We start from the raw sequence: 20,615 nt of genomic DNA on the forward strand, positions 1-20,615 counted from the left end.
CTGAAAGAAAAAGGAAAAAACCCCTAACAATAGCTTTATGTGTTTTATGTGTAGATTTTTGGGGAAACAGTAAGTAATGTTTTGATTAAAACATAAACACTTTTAATTAATTCAAATGATCTGAATGCAACAATATTTATTGAATTCCTACCATGTGCTGTACACTCTGCAAGACACTGAATATAAAGAAGTGACCTCCCCACCCTCTTTGAGCTTATAAGGTAATGGATATATCCTTCAAAACTATCCTTTTTCTTTTGCGTGATTCCATGCTCATCAAGAAACTTTAGAAATATAGATTTGCCCTCTCCAAAAGCTTAATACACATAAAACAATATATGATATTGCAGAGGTCAGCTTTCTGATCAATGTATCAACATACCCCTATTTAAATTAATAAATCACTATTCAGGTTTGCACATCACTCTTCACAAGTTTAGTTAGCTTGTGTGTATCCTCAAAGCCAGGTCTATTCTTATTAATTGGTTAGATGTAATTTCTGAAACTTCAGAGTTCAGAATCAAATATAGGAGTGGAATATGTATAAACAAAGATGATATCAGCATATGAATCTCTAGTTTATCCTCAGACAACATACTTTTATTTCATCATGCCCTTCAAACTGCAGTTAGTTAACTCATAAAACTGTTGTAAAGAGTAAATGAGACTCCCTCTTGTGAGAGCACCAGAATCACAACTAACTGCTGAACAATCATCAACAGAAAGACACTGGAACTCACCAAAAAAAATACCCCACATCCAAAGACAAAGGAGAAGCCACAGTGAGACAGTAAGAGGAGTGCAATCACAATAAAATCAAATCCCATAACTGCTGGGTGGGTGATTCACAAACTGGAGAACAATTATACCACAGAAGTCCACCCACTGGAGTTCACTCCCAACCTGGGGTTCCAGCAACAGGAGGAGGAATTCCCAGATAATCAGACTTTGAAGGCTAGTGGGATTTGATTGCAGAACTTCAACAGGACTGGGGGAAACAGAGACTCCACTGTTGGAGGACACACACCAAGTAGTCTGCACGTCAGGACACAGGGGGAAAGAGCAATCACCCCATAGGACACTGAACCAGACCCACCTGCTAGTGTTGGAGGGTCCCCTGCAGCGGCAGGGGGATGGCTGTGGCTCACCACAGGGACAAGGACACTGGCAGCAGAAGTTCTGGGAAGTACTCCTCGGCGTGAGCCCTCCCAGAGTCCGCCATTACCCCACCAAAGAGAATGTAGGCTCCAGTGCCGGGTCGCCTCAGGCCAAACAATCAACAGGGAGGGAACCCAGCTCCACCCATCAGCAGACAAGCTGATTAAAGCTTTACTGAGATCTGCCCACCAGAGCAACACCCAGCTCTACCCACCACCAGTCCCTCCCATCAGGAAACTTGCACAAGCCTCTTAGAGAGCCTCATTCACCAGAGGGCAGACAGCAGAAGCAAGAAGAACTACAATCCTGCAGGCTGTAGAATGAGAACCATATTCACAAAAAGAAAGACAAAATGAAAAGGCAGAGGACTATGTACCAGATGAAGGAACAAGATAAAACCCCTGAAAAGCAACTAAATGAAGTGGAGATAGGCAACCTTCCAGAAAAAGAATTCAGAATAATGATAGTGAAGATGATCCAGGACCTTGGAAAAAGAATGGACGCAAAGATCAAGCAGATGCAAGAAATGTTTAACAAAGACCTAGAAGAATTAAAGAACAAACAGAGATGAACAATACAATAACTGAAATGAAAAATACACTAGAAGGAATCAATAGCAGAATAACTGAGGCAGAAGAACGGATAAGTGACCTGGAAGACAGAATAGTGGAATTCAATGGTGAGGAACACAATAAAGAAAAAAGTATGAAAAGAAATGAAGAAAGCCTAAAAGACCTGTGGGACAACATTAAACACAACAACATTCACATTATAGTGGTCTCAGAAGGAGAAGAGAGAGAGAAAGGACCCAAGAAAATATTTGAAGTGATTATAGTCGAAAACTTCCCTAACATAGAAAAGGAAATAGCCACCCAAGTCCAGGAAGCACAGAGAGTCCCAGGAAGAATAAACCCAAGGAGAAACACTCCAAGACACACAGTAATCAAATTGACAAAAATTAAAGACAAAGAAAAATTATTAGAAGCAACAAGGGAGAAACAACAAATAACATACAAGGGAACTCCCATAAGGTTAACAGCTGATTTCTCAGCAAAACCTCTACAAACCAGAAGGGAGTGGCATAATATATTTAGAGTGATGAAAGGGCAGAATCTACAACCAAGGTTTCTCTACCCAGCAAGGATCTCATTCATTTGACGGAGAAATCAAAGTTTTACAGACAAACAAAAGCTAGGACAATTCATCACCACCAAACCAGCTCTATGATGAATGCTAAAGAAACTTCTCTAAGTGAGAAATACAAGAGAAAAAACGGACATACAAAAAAAAAAACCAAAACAATTAAGAAGATGGTAATGGGAACACACATATGGATTAATTACCTTAAATGTGAATGGATTAAATACTGCAACCAAAAGATAGAGGCTCGCTGAATGGATACAGAAACAACACCCATACATATGCTGTCTACAAGAGACCCACTTCAGACCTAGAGACACACAGACTGGAAGTGAGGGGCTGGAAAAAGATATTCCATGCAAATGGAAATCAAAAGAAAGCTGGAATAGCAATACTAATACAGAAAAATAGACTTTAAAATGAAGAATGTTACAAGAGACAAGGAAGGACACTACATAATGATCAAGAGATCAATCCAAGAAGATATAACAATTATAAAAATATATGAACCCAACATTGGAGCACCTCAATACATAAAGCAACTGCTAACAGCTATAAAAGAGGAAATCAACAATAACACAGTAATAGTGGGGGACTTTAACACCTCACTTACACTAGTGGACAGATCATCCAAACATAAAATTAATAAGGAAACACAAGCTTTAAACGACACAACAGACCAGACAGATTTAATTGATATTCATAGGACATTCCATCCGGAAACAGAAGATTACACTTTCTTCTCAAGTGCACGTGGAACATTATCTAGGATAGATCACATCTTAGGTCACAAATCAACCCTCAGTAAATTTAAGAAAACTGAAATCATATCAAGCATCTTTTCAGACCACAATGCTATGAGATTAGAAATCAATTACACGGAAAAAAAAAATGTAAAAAACACAAGCACGTGGAGGCTAAACAATATGTTACTAAATAAACAAAAGATCACTGAAGAAATCAAAGAGGAAATCAAAAAATACCTAGAAACAAATGACAACAAAACACAACGATCCAAAACCTATGGGATGCAGCAAAAGCAGTTCTAAGAGGGAAGTTGCAGCAATACAAGCCTACCTCAAAGAAACAAGAAAAATCTCAAATAAGCCATCTAACCTTATACCTAAAGGAACTAGAATGAAGAACAAACAAAACCCAAAGTTACCAGAAGGAAAGAAATCATAAAGATCACTGCAGAAACAAATGAAATAGAAACAAAGAAAACAATAGCAAAGACCAATAAAACTAAAAGCTAGTTCTTTGAGAAGATTAACAAAATTGATAAACCTTTAGCCAAACTCATCAAGAAAAAGAGGGACAGGACTCAAACCACTGAAATTAGAAATGAAAAAGGAGAAGTTACAATGGATACCGCAGAAATACAAAGCATCATAAGAAACTACTATAAGCAACTCTATGAGAATAAAATGGACAACCTGGGAGAAATGGACAAGTTCTTAGAAAGGTATAACCATCCAAGCCTGAACCAGGAAGAAACAGAAAATATGAACAGACCAGTCACAAGCACTAAAATTGAAACTGTGATTAAAAATCCTCCAAAAAACAAAAGTCCAGGACCACATGGCTTCACAGGTTCTATCAAACGTTTAGAGGAGAGCTAACACCACCCTTCTCAAAATCTTCCAAAATATTTCAGAGGAAAGAACACTCCCAAACTCACTCTATGAGGCCACCATCACTCTGATACCAAAACCAGACAAAGATACTACAAAAAAGAAAATTACAGACCAATATCACTGACGAATCTAGATGCAAAAATCCTCAACAAATTACTAGCAAACAGAATCCAACAGCACATTTAAAGGATCATACACCATGACCAAGTGGGATTTATCCCAGGGATGCAAGGATTCTTCAATATACACAAACCAATCTCTGTGAAACACCATATTAACAAATTGAAGAATAAAAACCATATGATCATCTCAACAGATACAGAAAAAGCTTTTGACAATATTCAACATCCATTTATGATAAAAACTCTCCAGAAAGTGGACATAGAGGGAACCTACCTCAACATAATAAAGGCCATATACAACAAACCCACAGCAAACATCATTCTCAGTGGTGAAAAACTGAAAGCATTTCCTCTAAGATCAGGAACAAGACAAGGATGTCCAGTCTCGCCACTATTATTCAACATAGTTTTGGAAGTGCTAGCCACGGCAATCAGAGAAAAAAAAAGAAATAAAAGGAATACAAATTAGAAAAGAAGTAAAACTGTCACTGTTTGTAGATGACATGATACTATACATAGATATTCCTAAAAAATGCCACCAGAAAACTTCTAGAGCTAATCAGTGAATTTGGTAAAGTTCCAGGATACAAAATTACTGCACAGAAATCCCTTGCATTCCTATACACTAAGAACGAAAAATCTGAAAGAGAAATTAAGGAAGCACTCCCATTTACCACTGCAACAAAAAGAATAAAATACCTAGGAATAAACCTACCTAAGGAGACAAAAGACCTGTATGCAGAAAACTGTAAGACACTGATGAAAGAAATCAAAGACAATACAAACAGATGGAGAGATACACCATGTTCTTAGATTGGAAGAATCAACATTGTGAAAATGACTGTACTACCCAAAGCAATCTACAGACTCAGTGCAATCCCTATCAAATTACCAAATGGCATTTTTTACAGAACTAGAACAAAAATTCTTAAAATTTGTATGGAGACACAAAAGCCCCCAAATAGCCAAAGCAGTCTTGAGGGGAAAAAACAGAGCTGGAGGAATCAGACTCCCTGACTTCAGACTATACTACAAAGCTACAATAATCAAGACAATATGGTACGGGCACAAATACAGAAACATAGATCAATGGAACAGGATAGAAAGTCCGGAGATGAACCCACACACCTATGGTCAACTAATCTGTGACAAAGGAGGCAAGGATATACAATGGAGATAAGACAATCTCTTCAATAAGTGGTGCTGGGAAAACTGGACAGCTACATGTAAAAGAATGAAATCAGAACACTTCCTAATACCATGCACAAAAATAAACTCAAAATGGATTAAAGACCTAAATGTAAGACCGGACACTATAAAACTCTTACAGGAAAACATAGGAAGAACACTCTTTGACATAAATCACAGCAAGATCGTTTTTGACCCACCTCCTAGAGAAATGGAAATAAAGACAAAACTAAACAAATGGGACCTAATGAAATTTACAGGCTTTTGCACAGCAAAGGAAACCATAAACAAGATGAAAAGACAACCCTCAGAATGTGAGAAAATATTTGCAAACGAATCAACAAAGGATTAATTTCCAAAATATATAAACAGCTCATGCAGCTCAATAGCAAAAAAACAAACAACCCATTCAAAAAAATGTGCAGAAGACCTAAATAGACATTTCTCCAAAGAGCACATACAGATGGCCAAGAAGCACATGAAAAGCTGCTCAACGTCATTAATTATCAGAGAAATGCAAATCAAAACTACAATGACATATCACCTCACACTGGTTAGAATGGGCATCATCAGAAAATCTACAAACAACAAATGATGGAGAGGTGTGGAAAAAAGGGAACCCCCTTGCTCTGTTGGTGGGAATGTAAATTGATACAGCCACCATGGACAGTATGGAGGCTCCTTAAAAAACTAAAAACAGAATTACCATATGACCCAGCAATCCTACGATTGGGCATATACCCAGAGAAAACCATAATTCAAAAAGACACATGAACCCCAATGTTCATTGCAGCACTATTTACAGTAGCCAGGTCATGGAAGCAACCTAAATGCCCATCGACAGACGAATGGATAAAGAAGATGTGGTACATGTATACAACAGAATATTACTCAGCCATAAAAAGGAACAATATTGGGTCATTTGTAGAGACGTGGATGGACCTAGAGACTGTCATGCAGAGTGAAGTCAGAAAGAGGAAAACAAATATCATATATTCATGAATATATGTGGAATCTAGAAAAGTGGTACAGATGAACTGGTTTGCAAGACAGAAATAGAGACACGGATGTAAAGAACAAATGTATGGACACCATGGGGGAAAAGCAGGGGTGGGGGGAGGGATGAATTGGGAGATTGGGATTCACATATATACACTAATATGTATAAAATAGATTACTAATAAGAACCTTCTGTATAAAAATAAAATAAAATTCAAAGAAAACAAACAAAAAAAGGAATAAATGAGATATACCATAAAACAGTGCTTCTCAAACTTTAATGTGCATGTGGATCACCTGCAGGTGTGCTTAAATGCAGACTGATTCAGTAGGTCAGGGGCAGGGACTGAGCTCCTTCCTTTCTGATAAGCTCCCAGTGATACCAGGCTGCTGCCCACAGCAGGAGGGGACAGACTGCTCAGTCCAGCTGACTGTTCCCTCCCACTTATGGATGTCTTATCTCCCTTACTGATCTCACCTTCCTTGGGAGAAAAAAATATTTTTTTCAGTATTTGTATCCTCCGAAGTTCTAACCTAATCAGAATGCCTTCCATATGGTAGGCATTAAACACATGCCAACTGAATGAATGACATCCAGCTTTTAACGGTCATTACTTCTATGGCTATAGACAGAATTGTTTCTTCTTTGAATTAGCTTATTTTAAATAGAAACATATTTTTGAAAACTGAGAAATCAAAACAGCTTTCAATCTACTTCTTTTAAATGAAGAAAAAAAATTGTATTTGCCGCACAATACAGTGCTTTTTTTCCTCAGGCTGACCTAATCATCTTTTTTAAAAATCCACGATTAACTTGTTAAAATTATCTTCTAATGATTCTTCCATTTTTTTGTAAATAATAATTTAATAAATCAAAGTAAGTCATCTGGTTTTCTGGGGAAGTTTTAAAACTAATACCAAAAAAAGTAATCATTTTCTTAGGATGTACCTTATACTTTTCAAGCAGCACGATAAAATTATAAGGACATCTTAGGAAAGGTAACATGTAAAAAATAAGTCTGACTTTTAGATTAACGGCACCATAAAAAAATCAAATATTGTTATTGCTATCAGTAGGTAGCTCTTTTGCAGTTTCGTGGGTTTCTCTGCTGATTTTCTGTGATCACCGTGACAAGTGACTAAGTATCTAGGGCTGGCTTCTAACACTTGTAAATATTACTTGTTAACCTGATTACATCTTTGTTCCATGCTGAGAAAAATAGTATGTTGATGTTTCAAGCACTCAAGAAAAGAACAAAGGTGGAGTATTATTTTCATTTCTAAGATGTTCACCTCTACAGTTTCATGGCCTTTTTGATGTTTTTGCGATGAGTTTGTCAATTACCAAAATAAACAATTATTTTTGAGTAACTAACGTAGGATAGTAACCGAGAATCAAGTTTTTAAGCAAACCGCCGAATTAAAACAACGTAACGGTCTTGCAAGTAAACATGGATAACCGGGTTTTCGCTTCCCCACAGATGAAGCACATCAATCCCCCCGATATGGCGACCCGGAGCCCCGAGGCCCAGTCCCGCCTCTGACGCCGCGACCGCGCGCGCTGGTCCGGCTGGTACCGCAGCAGAGACCAGGCCAGCGCACAGGGCTCTACGAGTTCCCTCTGGAGTTTGCTCTTTCGTCTTTATTAAAGTTGGGTTTTTTTTGTTTTTTCGTTTAAGACAATACACCAGGAGGGTACCATAGCGCCAGCCACCGAGCAGGCACTTCGGAGCCTGGAGCCTCGGAAGGAGCGGCAGTGTCCTCGAGGAGGTCCTCCTACGTCCCCATTACGGAGGCAAAATGGTTGCCGCGAACGCCAGCCCGCTGGCCCGGGCGGGGTTTCGGCGCGGCAGGGGAGGAGCCCGCCAGACTCTGGCGGCCGGATCGGTCCTCACGCAGGCCCGCCCCGGGGCCCACAGCCCGAGAAGATGCCGGCGTGGCGCCTGCGGCAACCAGAGCCCGGTCGAGGGATTTGAGGCGGCGTCCCCGAGACCGTGAACAAGGACGCCATTATGGCCCTCCGCTGCCAGTGCCTCGGCCGCAACCCGCGCTGGAAGCGAGGCTCGGGGCTCGGAAAAAGGGACGAGGAAGGGGGTCGGAACCAGGGCCGGGCGGGAAGAGAAGCGGGAGGGGCGGGAGGGGCGGGAGGGGCGGAATGACTGCCGGGCGGGAGCGGAGGGGCGGGGCGGGTCGAGGCGGCAGGAACAGGGGAGGGGGCCTCCCTTGCAGGGCGGGCGGCGGGACCTGGCTCGGTCAGCCCTCTCACTGCGGGTGGGGTCCAGAGGTAGGGCGACCCACCCTGTCCGAAGCTCCCCCGTGTGGCCCGGGATCGTGGCGGGCGGCTAGGGCTGCGCTCCCGCGGCGCCTCTTACCTGTGCCTTCCCTGTCTCTGTCGTCCGCCATCTTGTTGCGGCGCCGTCGCCGGGGAGAGCGCTGTCGCTAAGCTAGGTCGCGGCGTCCTGGCCCCCTGTAGCCCTGCGGCTAGTCGGCCCTGGAGGATAGGCGGCTCCGAATCCCGAAGGAAGAAGACCCTGGGCGTGGGCGGGGGAGGGGAAGTTTGGAGCGCGCGCCCTCCCCCTTCCCGCCATGACCCTCTGGCGCCCGGGAGACCGGAAGCCCGGACCCGCCGCCCGCGACCACTGAGCCGCGTCCGGGGCTTCAGCCTATTCCTTCAGTACCGAGGCCTGAGCCCTGGTTTTTCTGGCGTGGAGGAAATATTTAATAATAAAGTTCCGAACCCCTCCTTTCCCTTGTTTATGATCCGTTTGGGGACACAATGCTCTCCCCCTCCCCTCCAGTTCGTAGGATGTGGCGTTGCTCGATTCTTTTTACTGCATATTTTAGAACGCAATTGGAGAGATGGGTGCAGAACTCGGCTCCGGGGTGACAGAACCAACCGGCAATCCCCCCTCCTCTTCTTCCAGTCCGCACCCCGCGGAGAGGCCAGACCTGCCCCTGCTCTGGCCCCCCGTTTTCTCCCGTCCAGTGCTCGCCGCCCGTTCCCAGAGATGGGGACTGCACGGCGGGCGAGAGCTGGAGCTGGGACGGAAAACTGGGCCGGCGCGGGAGGAAACCAGAGCCATTAAACTGTTATTACTGGAGGAGCGGAATCGCTGTAGAAAAACGTGTAAAATCGGCGCAAACACTGCGTCGTCAAGGCTGCGATTTCTGATACAAAATAGAAGGTTCTCGTAGCAACAAAAACGTGCCCATCTTATGCTCACTGTTAAGTACATGAAATTTCTTGTGAAATTTGACAAGACCTCCAGTTAAAATTAGTGGGAGGGAAAGTTTTAAATCTCGCTTTTCTAAAACTTCGAAGCCGTGGCATGTTAAGTTTTTGTCTCATTTTAAGGAAAAATTCACTATACTAGAATATTTTCTTTTAAAAATGATTTTTGAGTAATATGCCTAATAGTATGGTTCAAGCAAATATATATATTTTTAACGAGTTTTAGATGCTATTTAAATGCATGTGTGTACTAATTTAAATTAGTTGATTTTATGTAAAAATCGATTATAAACTTAACTGTAAATATTAAGAGGGCTTCAAAATAAAAGGTATTTAATGGTTTTACTGAGTTTTTATGCTCATATTATTCTGCTTCTATAATCCCTCAGTAAACCCTAAAGAAAACTGACTAATATTCTTTATTAAAATATTTTTTCTGTAGGAGATATATGGTGCTGCATCAGCATTCTCTCTGAAATTGACTATAAACAATTGAATCTTCACAAAATGGCTCATATTAGAAGATATATACTTACATAAAATGAATACAATCGTGAACACTAAGGTCTTAATGCCGAAAAATAGCGAAAAGTAGTCATCAGCACTCATGTATATTTAAATTTCATAGTCGTCATGGTCTAGCTATTGGTTTTTTAAAGACCCCTCTTTCCATATGGACGATGAAGGCCTTTGAAATAAACGTGGGAAACGCCAGCTTTAGTCTTCAGGCCTGCTACTGTGCCTTTTCATGTGCTGCTTTCAGTTCCTTTTTACGGAATGACTTTCCCTCCTCTCTCTCTGCCCTAACATTCACCCTCCCACAGACACACATATGTCCCATCCCTGTTGTCAGTGACCTCCTGAAAGGTCATGCACTCGAAGCTTTCCCTGTCAACCCGTTACTCTGAGGTCCCTGACAACCCGTTACTCTGAGGTACCATAGCCATACTGTCGACCCAAATCACATTGATTTTCAGTGACTTGTTTCCCCCTAACAAACGGTAAGCTCTTGAGGACAGGAAGTGCTTTATTTGTCCATATATCCGCAGTGTCTAGAACAGCTTTTCAATGTTTATGTCTAAAATAATGTGCATTTTAAAAATTAGGACAGAATTTAGTCTTCTCAATGACTTATTAAGAAACAAAGCTTTTCATTGTCTAGATTATTTCAAGCCACGTTTATCTCTACTCTGAACTTCTACAGCATATTTAAGGCAACACTCTTTAAGTTTGGATGAGTAAAAACAATTTATGTTAATTAACTCCTCCCCCCAATTAGATTTGAAGACTGGATCCTAATATATGCACCTTTTGTATACCCACAGTACCTATGCCAATTTGGGGCACATACTATGAGCTTAATACGTACTTTTCAATTGACTAATTAGCTGATGAGACATAAAAGTCTGTAATGATTCTGGAAAACTTTCCACAAAGTGAAGAAAAATGGTTATCCAAGTGACAATTTAAGCCCACTCTGCCCATCAGTGGGGCCAGAGGGATGTGTACAGGTTATGTCTTTTTGCATGATTGAATTTATAGTGTTAAATTTCTTCTCACAGGCATCTGTTCTGTGCCCATGAGGGAGACAGAAATGTTTCTTCTGAATACAGCTGACTCACTTACCTAAGGTGTGGGTAAAGTGGAAAGGGTAAGTGGTGTGAATAACGCAAAATGACAGTAAAAAATCTTCACAGCACCTTTACTGTCCTAGTATGGAGATTGTTGACATCTCCCTGGACTAGGAATAATTTTTTTTTAACTGGATTTTCCTCAGCCATTGCCCTGTACTGACCTCATGATCCTAGGCAAGGTGTGTAATCTCTTTAAAACTTAGTTAACTTAGAAAAATGGAGATAGCAATGTCCAAGCTCCTTACCTTAGAGTTTTCATGAGACTGAATAGATGTAACTGAAAGCTTTGAAAATTTTAGAGAACTTGTGAGGAATCCCCACTTCCATGTAGGAAGGAGTACTTAGAGGTCAAACCCCAACTTCTTTTCTGAGATTCAACTTCGACTTGGAGAGTTTCCTTTTCCAGTGCTTCAGCTACACGACTGGGAGGTGGTCTGACTCCAGGTCTTACACAGGTTACTACTAGAATCTGCTGCCTGCCTGATGTGATCTAGCTTACATGATAGAGCTTCATCTTAAGTTTGTGGCCCCTTCCTGATTTCCACCTTGCCATTTTTAAATCTTACCAAGCATGAGCAGCCTTAAACATATCTAGCTTCCTTGGGCTCTAGACCCAGGAAAGTGAGAGGGATGGTGTTACTTCTCTGGTCTAATTCCAGTTTTCTAATGGAACCTGCATCCCTTCCTTGGATGATTAACATCAAGAATGTCCAGCCTTGGGGCTTCCCTGGTGGCGCAGTGGTTGAGAGTTCGCGTGCCAATGCAGGGGACGCGGGTTCATGCCCCGGTCCGGGAAGATCCCACACTCTGCGGAGCGGCTGGGCCCGTGAGCCATGGCCGCTGAGCCTGCACGTCCGGAGCCTGTGCTCCGCAACGGGAGAGGCCACAACAGTGAGAGGCCCGCGTACAGCAAAAAAAAAAAAAAAAAAAAGAATGTCCAGCCTTTCAAGGAAGACACTACTCCTGCACTACCCCTACCCATAAGGCAAGTAACCTAACCCTGTGATCTGAAAAGGAGAACCTTATTAGAATACAACAGAATAAGAGTACAGTTTCATTACAGTTACAATAATAAAAATAACTCTTTAAATACTTTGTATATGTTATCTCTTTTAATCTTTATGAGGCTGATAGCAACTCCGTTTTACAGATGAAAAAGCTATATATTCACATTAATGGCCTGTTTAAGGTTTCAAAGCTGGTTGGTAAGAGCTGGCTAGGAATCTAGTTCTGATTCCAGAGCCACTCTGCTATCCTGCTTCTTTATAAATGTAAGATATCATCGTTATATTCTATTTCGTAACCTGAATATTTAGAGAAGAATGTTAAGGGCAAAAATTCTGGGCGGAATTTGTCACCTTCCTCCCCCACTTTTTTTTTTACTGCTTCAAAACATCAACCAAAGCAACTGGCAGAGACTCTTAGGAACTTTAAAGCAACCAGATAATGGCATGCATGTTGTCCTTGTCTGGACAAAGAATTAAGCTAAAGGCCTAGCAGGAGAGGAAGTGAAACCCACTCTTCTACCGGGCCCCAGTGGTCTGCTCACCTTCTTTTCTTTCCTTCCCACCTTCCTGCAAGTTGAGGTTTCAGGTCTCTCAGTAATGAGGGAGAATTGTGTTAAATCCTTGGCTCTGGACAAGAGCATATTCAGTGCCAGAGTTCCTTCAGGCTTTTCAGGGAGACCCAGAGCAGGAAGCTGGAACTGCAGCACTTGTGGGCAGCTTGAAAGTAAATCTTACATGAAACCACAACTCTTAAAGCATTTGGAAAAATAACCTCCTGGCCCTACTTCTGGCAGAAGTACATGTTTCTTTCTATTTCCCTTAAGAACACACATTGACACAACAAGTTACTGTTTAATTCATTGCTTAAGCATTTCCTGTTCTAAGCAGCACTTTTCAGGGACACTCATTGCTAAGCAACTTTTGATGAGTCCCTGTTCTTTATTCATTGAAAATCAGACCTGAAAGGGGAAGGGTGGTAGCTAACCCAGAGATTCAAAAAATGTTCATGATCTCTTGTACAACTTCTTACCCCTTAAGTGTGAAAATAGAGGAAAAGCTAGAATTATACAGGTAATTGACTTTGGAATAATTTTTTTTAGTTCCAGCTTCAAAAATAAATCTTTGAACTTAACTTTCACTTCTTATCATGTTTACATTAGGAGATAGAACTGTATAGAAGAATTAAGCACGTAGCCTTAGGAGGTAAATGGACCCAGGATTGAACCTCAGCCCACTGTTCATTAGCTATATGACTTTGGACATGTTATCCTCTCCTCTGTAACCTTGGTTTCCACATCTGAGGTTACACGGAGGTAAGGAGATGATTGACCAGGTGGGACATGGAGGCCACCTCTGCTTCTCCGTTGACTTCTGGACTGATTTAATTTCTTGAGACTATGGCCTCGGGACTCTCTGCTGACTCTAGGGCCAATACTGATAATATTTGGAGCATTTACTATGTTCTAGGAATGATGCCCAGCATTTTACATCATCACAGTAACCTTATAAGAAGGACACTGATATGGTTCCCTTTTAAAGATGAAGAAAACCAGAGTTAAGATCCCAAAATTTCTTCTCTGAGAGGAAAGGTGGCTTTTCTCTGCTGAGCTTCAAAGCCTTTCCTGAGATGCCTCCTCAGAACCTTAGTCTGGATGTTCCATTTCCTCCTTATAACAAACCACTGGGACACGACTGCTTTCCTGCCTCTTGAAGGAGGCGTTGTCCAGTCAACGAGGTGAAGAGGGGGTCTGTGAGGGGGCCGGAGCATCCCAATCTCTCTAGCTCCACCTTCCCTGCTACCCTTGGTATGACCATGTAGACATTTTTTTTTTTAATCTTAAGGGTTTCACTACTGGCCTATGGGGAAAGAGATAGGATAATAAAATAAACAAATGCGGATGTTATAAACATCCTGGAAACTTAAAAAATTTTACAGACATGGTTCCTGATTCATAAAGCTCTTGACTCTCTCTGAGATGGTAAGAGCCTGTGCCTGGCTCTTCCTTCACTCTGCCATTCCAATACTGCCACTACTGAAATTAATTTTCCTTCCCAGAATTTTTTTTTTTTTTTTTTTTCTGCTGTACGCGGGCCTCTCACTGTTGTGGCCTCTCGCGTTGTGGAGCACAGGCTCCGGACGTGCAGGCTCAGCGGCCATGGCTCACGGGCCCAGCCGCTCCGCGGCGTGTGGGATCTTCCCGGACTGGGGCACAAACCTGTGTCCCCTGCATCGGCAGGTGGACTCTCAACCACTGCGCTACCAGGGAAGCCCCTTGTATCATTTTTTAAATTAGATTCCACGTATGAGTGATATCATATGATATTTGTCTTTGAGAGACATGTGGATTTTTAAATTTCAGATACTGAGAAGTAAATTCATACTATTATTTTGTATTATAGATAATTCCAATACTGTTTGCAGGTTTAGAATTGAGCAGAAAATGATCAGTGCTGTGCCTCATCTTGACTTTGTAGGCCTGGCCTGTGATTATGGCCACTTACCCTTAATAAAATGCCTGTGAATAGCAATCAGTTGAGACTGCCCACTCTCCTGCACTGGAGGCTAACTCCTTGAAAAAGTTCCACATTATCTAGTAACTGCCCTAGAACAGAAATCTGCAACCCCTTCCCCAAGAGAGAATACCACTAAGCAAAGCAATACAAACATAAAAAGATTTTTAAATCTTCACAGGTTTTACTGGGTTTTTCTTTGTACTTTTTTTTTCTTTTTCAAGTCAGCTGTATTTTCAAGAAGGTAAGGGAAGGTGTGAGATTGGGAGTGAAGAGCGGTGACAGGAAAGAGAGGTTAGGAAGTTATTTTTAGGAAGGCTTGGAGGGGAAGGGAAAGTCAATTACATACAGGGAGTGGGGCAGGGAGGCTAAGCCAAGGGAAAGCTAGTTAACTGGGGAAGGGCTTACTTAGTCCTCTGGTCCCTCTTGTTTCTTCCTACATGTTCACAATTCTAACTCATCAAGTAGTGAAAGAAATGCAGCTGCGAACTCCTGGGTGGGAGGCGTGACCTTGTTCATTTTAGCCTCCCTCTCCATTCTTGGAGAAGGAAGTTTCATTCAGTTATCAGAAAATAGTTATGAATATTTTATGTCCTGTGTGCAGGACGGTCTGTTAGGCACAACAGAAAGTACCCAAACATGATAGCTGATAGCTGCCTTCCTTTTGCTGAGATACTTTTAGAGCTGGTAGTGTTAAACTAACAATCTTTTGGGAATTCCCTGGCGGTCCAGTGGTTAGGACTTGGTGCTGTCACTGCCGGGGCACAAGTTTGATCCCTGGTCAGGGAAGTAAGATCCCGCAAGCCTTGTGGCCAGGCCAAAAAAAAATAAAGAAACTAGTAATTTGGGGGGTTTGGGTTTTTGGGTTTTTTGTCATCCAATCTCTTGGTCCCGAAGGTTACTAATTATTGGCCCACAGAACTCAAGTACCCACCCACCAAAGCTACTTTCTCCTTCATATGATGTATAGTGTGTACTATACCCTTCCCATAGTCTCAGCGTACCCAACAATGGTTTGTATCTACAGTATGTGATCAATTATTAGTTATCCAGAACACCATAGAACTGTGTCATTGGATTGAACTAATGGTGTCTTTTCTCCAGGAGATAAGTGGTTGCAAATTTAACTAATTTGACTAAGTCTATTTACTAGGTTGTTTTTGTGTGTTTGTTTGTTTAGGCTGCTCTGTGCAGCTTGCGGATCTTAGTTCCCCAACCAGGGATTGAACCTGTGCCCCTGTATTGGGAGCGTGGAGTCCTAACTGCTGGACTGCCAGGGAAGTCCCTCACTAGGTTGTTTTATTTCAGTGCCTGGAGTGGGTCCCAAGGCCTTTGAATTCATAGACCTTTAACTAAGTAGAATATTAACTAGAAATTTAGTACTAACTATGGCTTACATCTCATAGAGGAATGTATATTGTAATCATACGATGATGTTTTTCGTGGAAAAAAAATATACAACCAAGAATGTAATAAATACTTTTAAAATTGATGTCCACAAACACAAAACCCTCCCTGGATGATCTTAAATAACTATGCCTATACAGAAATAAGGGTTAAAGCATATCTTCTTTTTTTTTTTTTTTTCCGGTATGCAGGCCTCTCCCTGTTGCGTCCTCTCCCGTTGCGGATCACAGGCTCCGGACGCGCAGGCCCAGCGGCCATGGCTCACGGGCCTAGCCGCTCGGCGGCATGTGGGATCTTCCCGGACCAGGGCACGAACCCGCGTCCCCTGCATCGGCAGGCGGACTCTCAACCACTGCGCCACCAGGGAAACCCACGTATCTTCTTTTTAATGGCCTTCTCTTTAAAATGTGAGTGATATGAGTGTCCAGTAGACTGTGTTCTTTCTTTACATTAGTTATTTTTAAAGAATAATCACTTTAAGAAGGAACAGCATAATGGGATAGCCAGGCACAAGGATCTTGAATTTTATTTCTATTTTTGCTCTAATGTTATTTAAGAATATCTACTGCTGGAATTTCTGTGGATTTATTAGACTTCTATGCCTCCATTTCTTTAAAATGGGTATAACATTTTTACCACTTATGCTCTGAAGTCTTAGGATGAGAATTATGATCTCTTCCATTAAGTATCACTTGCCTAGTAACACCACGAACAGAATTTGGGGATCAAACATGTTGAATAGGATCACTATCTTATCTTCATAATGTGAAAAGCAAATTTTATATCCAATCCAGGGTGTATACACCTATATGCCGTCCAAATCTGTAGTACTCTCATCTCTGTCTAGTCTTGAGCTATCCTGGCAATGAATACTTCTTTATACCCCATAGCAAAATATCACTATTAAAATAAAATGAATAAGAAAGATATCAGCTCGATATAATCCTAGTTTTAAACAACTGGCCTCAATACCATTCTTTGTTTTTATAAATAGACTTTATTTTTTAGAGCAGTTTTAGGTTTACAGGAAAATTAAGCAAAAAGTAAGAGTTCCCATATACCTCTTTTTAGCTCACTCTACACACAGTTTTCCCTACTATTAAAATCATGCATTAATATATTCTTTTTTATTACATTTAAATAGTTGAAAACAGCTACTGCTTTGGTGAATAAGAAAAGAAGTATTCTAGTGATCTTAAGGAGATTGACCTGCTGGCTACTGACAGAATTTCTTTGGCACCATTTACACACAGACTAAAGTTATTTTATTTGGTAAGAATTCCCATATTTAAATAGCTACTCAGCTAGTTGGGGGCACAGTTTGTAACCAAACATGATAAAGGAAGCACTAAACTTGTAACATTAAACTATAGACTGAGGTTCTACCCCTAACTTCCCTTGGTTAGTAGCTTTGGCTGTGTCTCTTAACCTCTGTGAAATTCTGGGATGGATTAGAGAAGCTAAAACAGTCCTTTTCCATTCTTTCATGAATTTTGTAATCCCTTGTTCCCAAAGTGAGTAGAAGACTATTTTAAGTGGCTCAAATATGTGTGTGTGTGTGTGTGTATGTGGTTTTTGGGGGTTTTTTTTTTACTTCTGTTTTTATTTTAGTGTGTATTAAAAAATCTAGTACCTTGGACCCATGATTTCAAAAATGTCATCGCTTAAGATGAGCTTGGTTTTTGGTTTTTTAAATTAGTTAATTTATGTCAAATTAAGGAAAATGTTAAGTATCTAATTATAGAAGTAACAGGGATATGACAAAAACCAGAAGTAAAGAGCATGGAATTCCCTGGCAATCCAGTGGTTAGGACTCTGCTGCACTTTCACTGCCAAAGGCCCAGAGAATTAAGATCCCACAAGCCACTCAGCGGAGGGCTAGGGTGGGGCGGGGTAACTGAATAAGGTTTGGGAAACACTGGATTAATTAATGTACTAACCCATTTGAGAAATTGTTTCAAGTGGGGCTGTGTCCCACAACTCTTTTTTGTAATCTATACTCTAAATAATTTGGCTCAATTAATGAAACTTAAAATTTACAGGAGGAAGACAATACAATAAGAAAAGTATTTTATTAGAGAAATGCCAAGAAGTTAGGGAGTGCAGCACAATTACACCTAATCCCAAAATACCTTCACTATTTCTGGAAACTAGACAAAATCTACAGGGCCAATTTGGGAATAAAGGGAAGGGCTAATTAAATCCATCTTAAAGTTTTTCAGGCTCTAACAATTTCCTCACATTATATGGCTTGTAACTTGATAAATTAGCCATGAACTTATCCTAGTGTTTGAGTTAATTCACAGCTCTTTCTCAAGTAAAATGCTGTCATGATTCTATCAGTAGGCAACTCCATTCTGCATGGCACCAACTGAACTGGCTTTTTATTTGGGGGGAGAAGAGACGTTTGACTCTCATTTTTATATCAGTATAATGCTTCCTCTGTCACCTCAAGTATCTAAAGCATGTGACTCTTTCTTTAATCCACATATGGAACGTATAAGGCCAAAAAGAGTAATGCATTTTATTCATCTCCGTAACCCATGTATCTTTGCCCAATGCCTGAAACAAATACTTGTTGAGCCAAAAATTGAAATAAGTTAATTGTGAATAAACCGTGATCCTGTTCTGGTAAAGATACACTTAAAATATCAGTCATTTGAAATTCTTGCATCTGTCCATTTTTCTGATTTTCCGTGCCCTTCTGGTGTAAATCAGAAGGCAAAGAACTTGGATTGTGTCTCAGTTCCCAACCATAAGTTATAATATAGTACTCTTTTAGAGAGTGGACAGAAGGTGCCTCACTTGAATAATTATTTCTGTGGTGTGCAAAGCTGCTGTTGAAAATATCTGCTATTCCATGCAATGTACTGTATTTAAAGGTATTTAAAGGTTATATTTAATAACCTCTTATTAAGTTTGGATAGTCTTCACTGATGAATGTTTATTGTTTCTTTGCCAGAAAGCAAAATCTGTCTTTTTTTCCCTTAGCTCTTGGGAGCTATCAGTCCTTGATTATAGTAATCCACTTTTTTCAGGTACTTAGTAATACCTATTGCCTCTGTTACTTTTGTAAATGACAATAGCTAATATTCAGAATCCTATGGTGCTAGGCCCACGGCTAGCATATATGACTTTAACACTCACAGTGATCCTATGAGGTATATGCTATGATTATTCCCACTTGATGTTTTAGAAAACTGTGGCCCAGAGAAGTGAGATTCCTTGTCTTTTGACCAAACTGAGACATGAACTTAGCTAGTCTGACGCTAAAACCTGTGCTATTGCTACTCCCCTATGGTTTTGTCCCTAATTCTCCTATTTTGCATCATGGTTTTTTTGTTTGTTTTCTTTTGGGTTTTTTTTGTTTTTTTTTTCGGTACACGGGCCTCTCTCTGTTGCGGCCTCTCCCATTGTGGAGCACAGGCTCCGGACACACAGGCTCAGCGGCCATGGCTCACGGGCCCAGCTGCTCCACGGCACGTGGGATCTTCCCGGACCGGGGCACGAACCCATGTCGCCTGCATCGGCAGGCGGACTCTCAACCACTGTGCCACCAGGGAAGCCCTGCATCATGTTTTACAAATAAAACTTTCAAACTATTTTCCAAAGGAGAAAGGTTAATGTTCCTAAATTTATAAACCAATTTTATGGTGAGTCCTTCTGTGAGTTTTTTTCAATCCTTTGTATTGTACTCAAAAAATGCATTCCTAAAATGTATCTGTTTTTATATTTGTATTCTTATGCAAAGATTTGCTTGATGTGATGTGCCATTACTTCAACTTATAATACAATGACCATCTGTCATTCTCTTCTTCATGTTCATGGAATAAGATTATATGATTTAAGGACCACACATTCATGGTTTCTTCCCTAAATAATCATGCCTACAGCTGGGGCACCCCAGCAACTAATTGTGTGCTCCAGACAAGATTTTAAAAGTAGGGCACTAAAGGAGGCCCTAAGCTGCATCCCTTCTCCTGAAAGCCACTGTGGTCCTGGGGAATGAGTCCTGGGCACAGTGACAAGAGTTTTTATCTGGCACACCAGCTCCCAGGGTTTCAAATGACAGAATGACAGGGTGTTAACCCAAGTTTCTAAGTCTGCCATTGTAAATCTACTGAACACAGAGGGAATAGTTATGAACGTAGCTTCTGTCCCCCATCCTTTCTAGTTATCTACCAGTCTAGCCATGTGTGTATCTGCACCCCCAAACATTTGAAACATTAACTGTCCTCTCTTCTCCACCTAAAGATTTTAAGAAAATGTATATTAGTATGTGTTAAGTACTGAAGCCTCGAAATTAATAGGCTTGTAACTGATGCTATTGCAGACAAATAAATAAGAATATATCACCTTAGTTTATTTATTTGCACATGTAGATATATGCATGTATATATGTATTTTCTGCTGTAGAGAAAGGATGTACCAAACCTGAAACAGAGGATAGATAAGTTTATACAAATGCATAATCAGTTTATACATGTTCTTCTTTTTCTTGTTGTTGTTGCAACTGCTGTCACTGCTTTCCATGACCTGGTATCTTAGATTGAATTTCTGCTCTTGCTATGTTTAGAAAC

The 20,615-nt window shown here is 40.9% G+C and overlaps 1 protein-coding gene across 1 annotated transcript in view; it reads right to left on the reverse strand.

The window, feature by feature from the left end:
* EFCAB2 (EF-hand calcium binding domain 2) overlaps window positions 1-8,863 on the reverse strand; it is a 128,619-nt gene extending 119,756 nt beyond the window's left edge. Inside the window, exon 1 of the mRNA XM_060090878.1 lies at window positions 8,617-8,863. The gene's annotated coding sequence lies outside the window, so the exon portion shown is untranslated. The remainder of the gene's footprint in view (window positions 1-8,616) is intronic.
* Window positions 8,864-20,615: the final 11,752 nt, after the last annotated feature.

The sequence above is a fragment of the Mesoplodon densirostris genome, chromosome 2 (genome assembly GCF_025265405.1).
Source record: "Mesoplodon densirostris isolate mMesDen1 chromosome 2, mMesDen1 primary haplotype, whole genome shotgun sequence".
Taxonomy (NCBI): domain Eukaryota; kingdom Metazoa; phylum Chordata; class Mammalia; order Artiodactyla; family Ziphiidae; genus Mesoplodon; species Mesoplodon densirostris.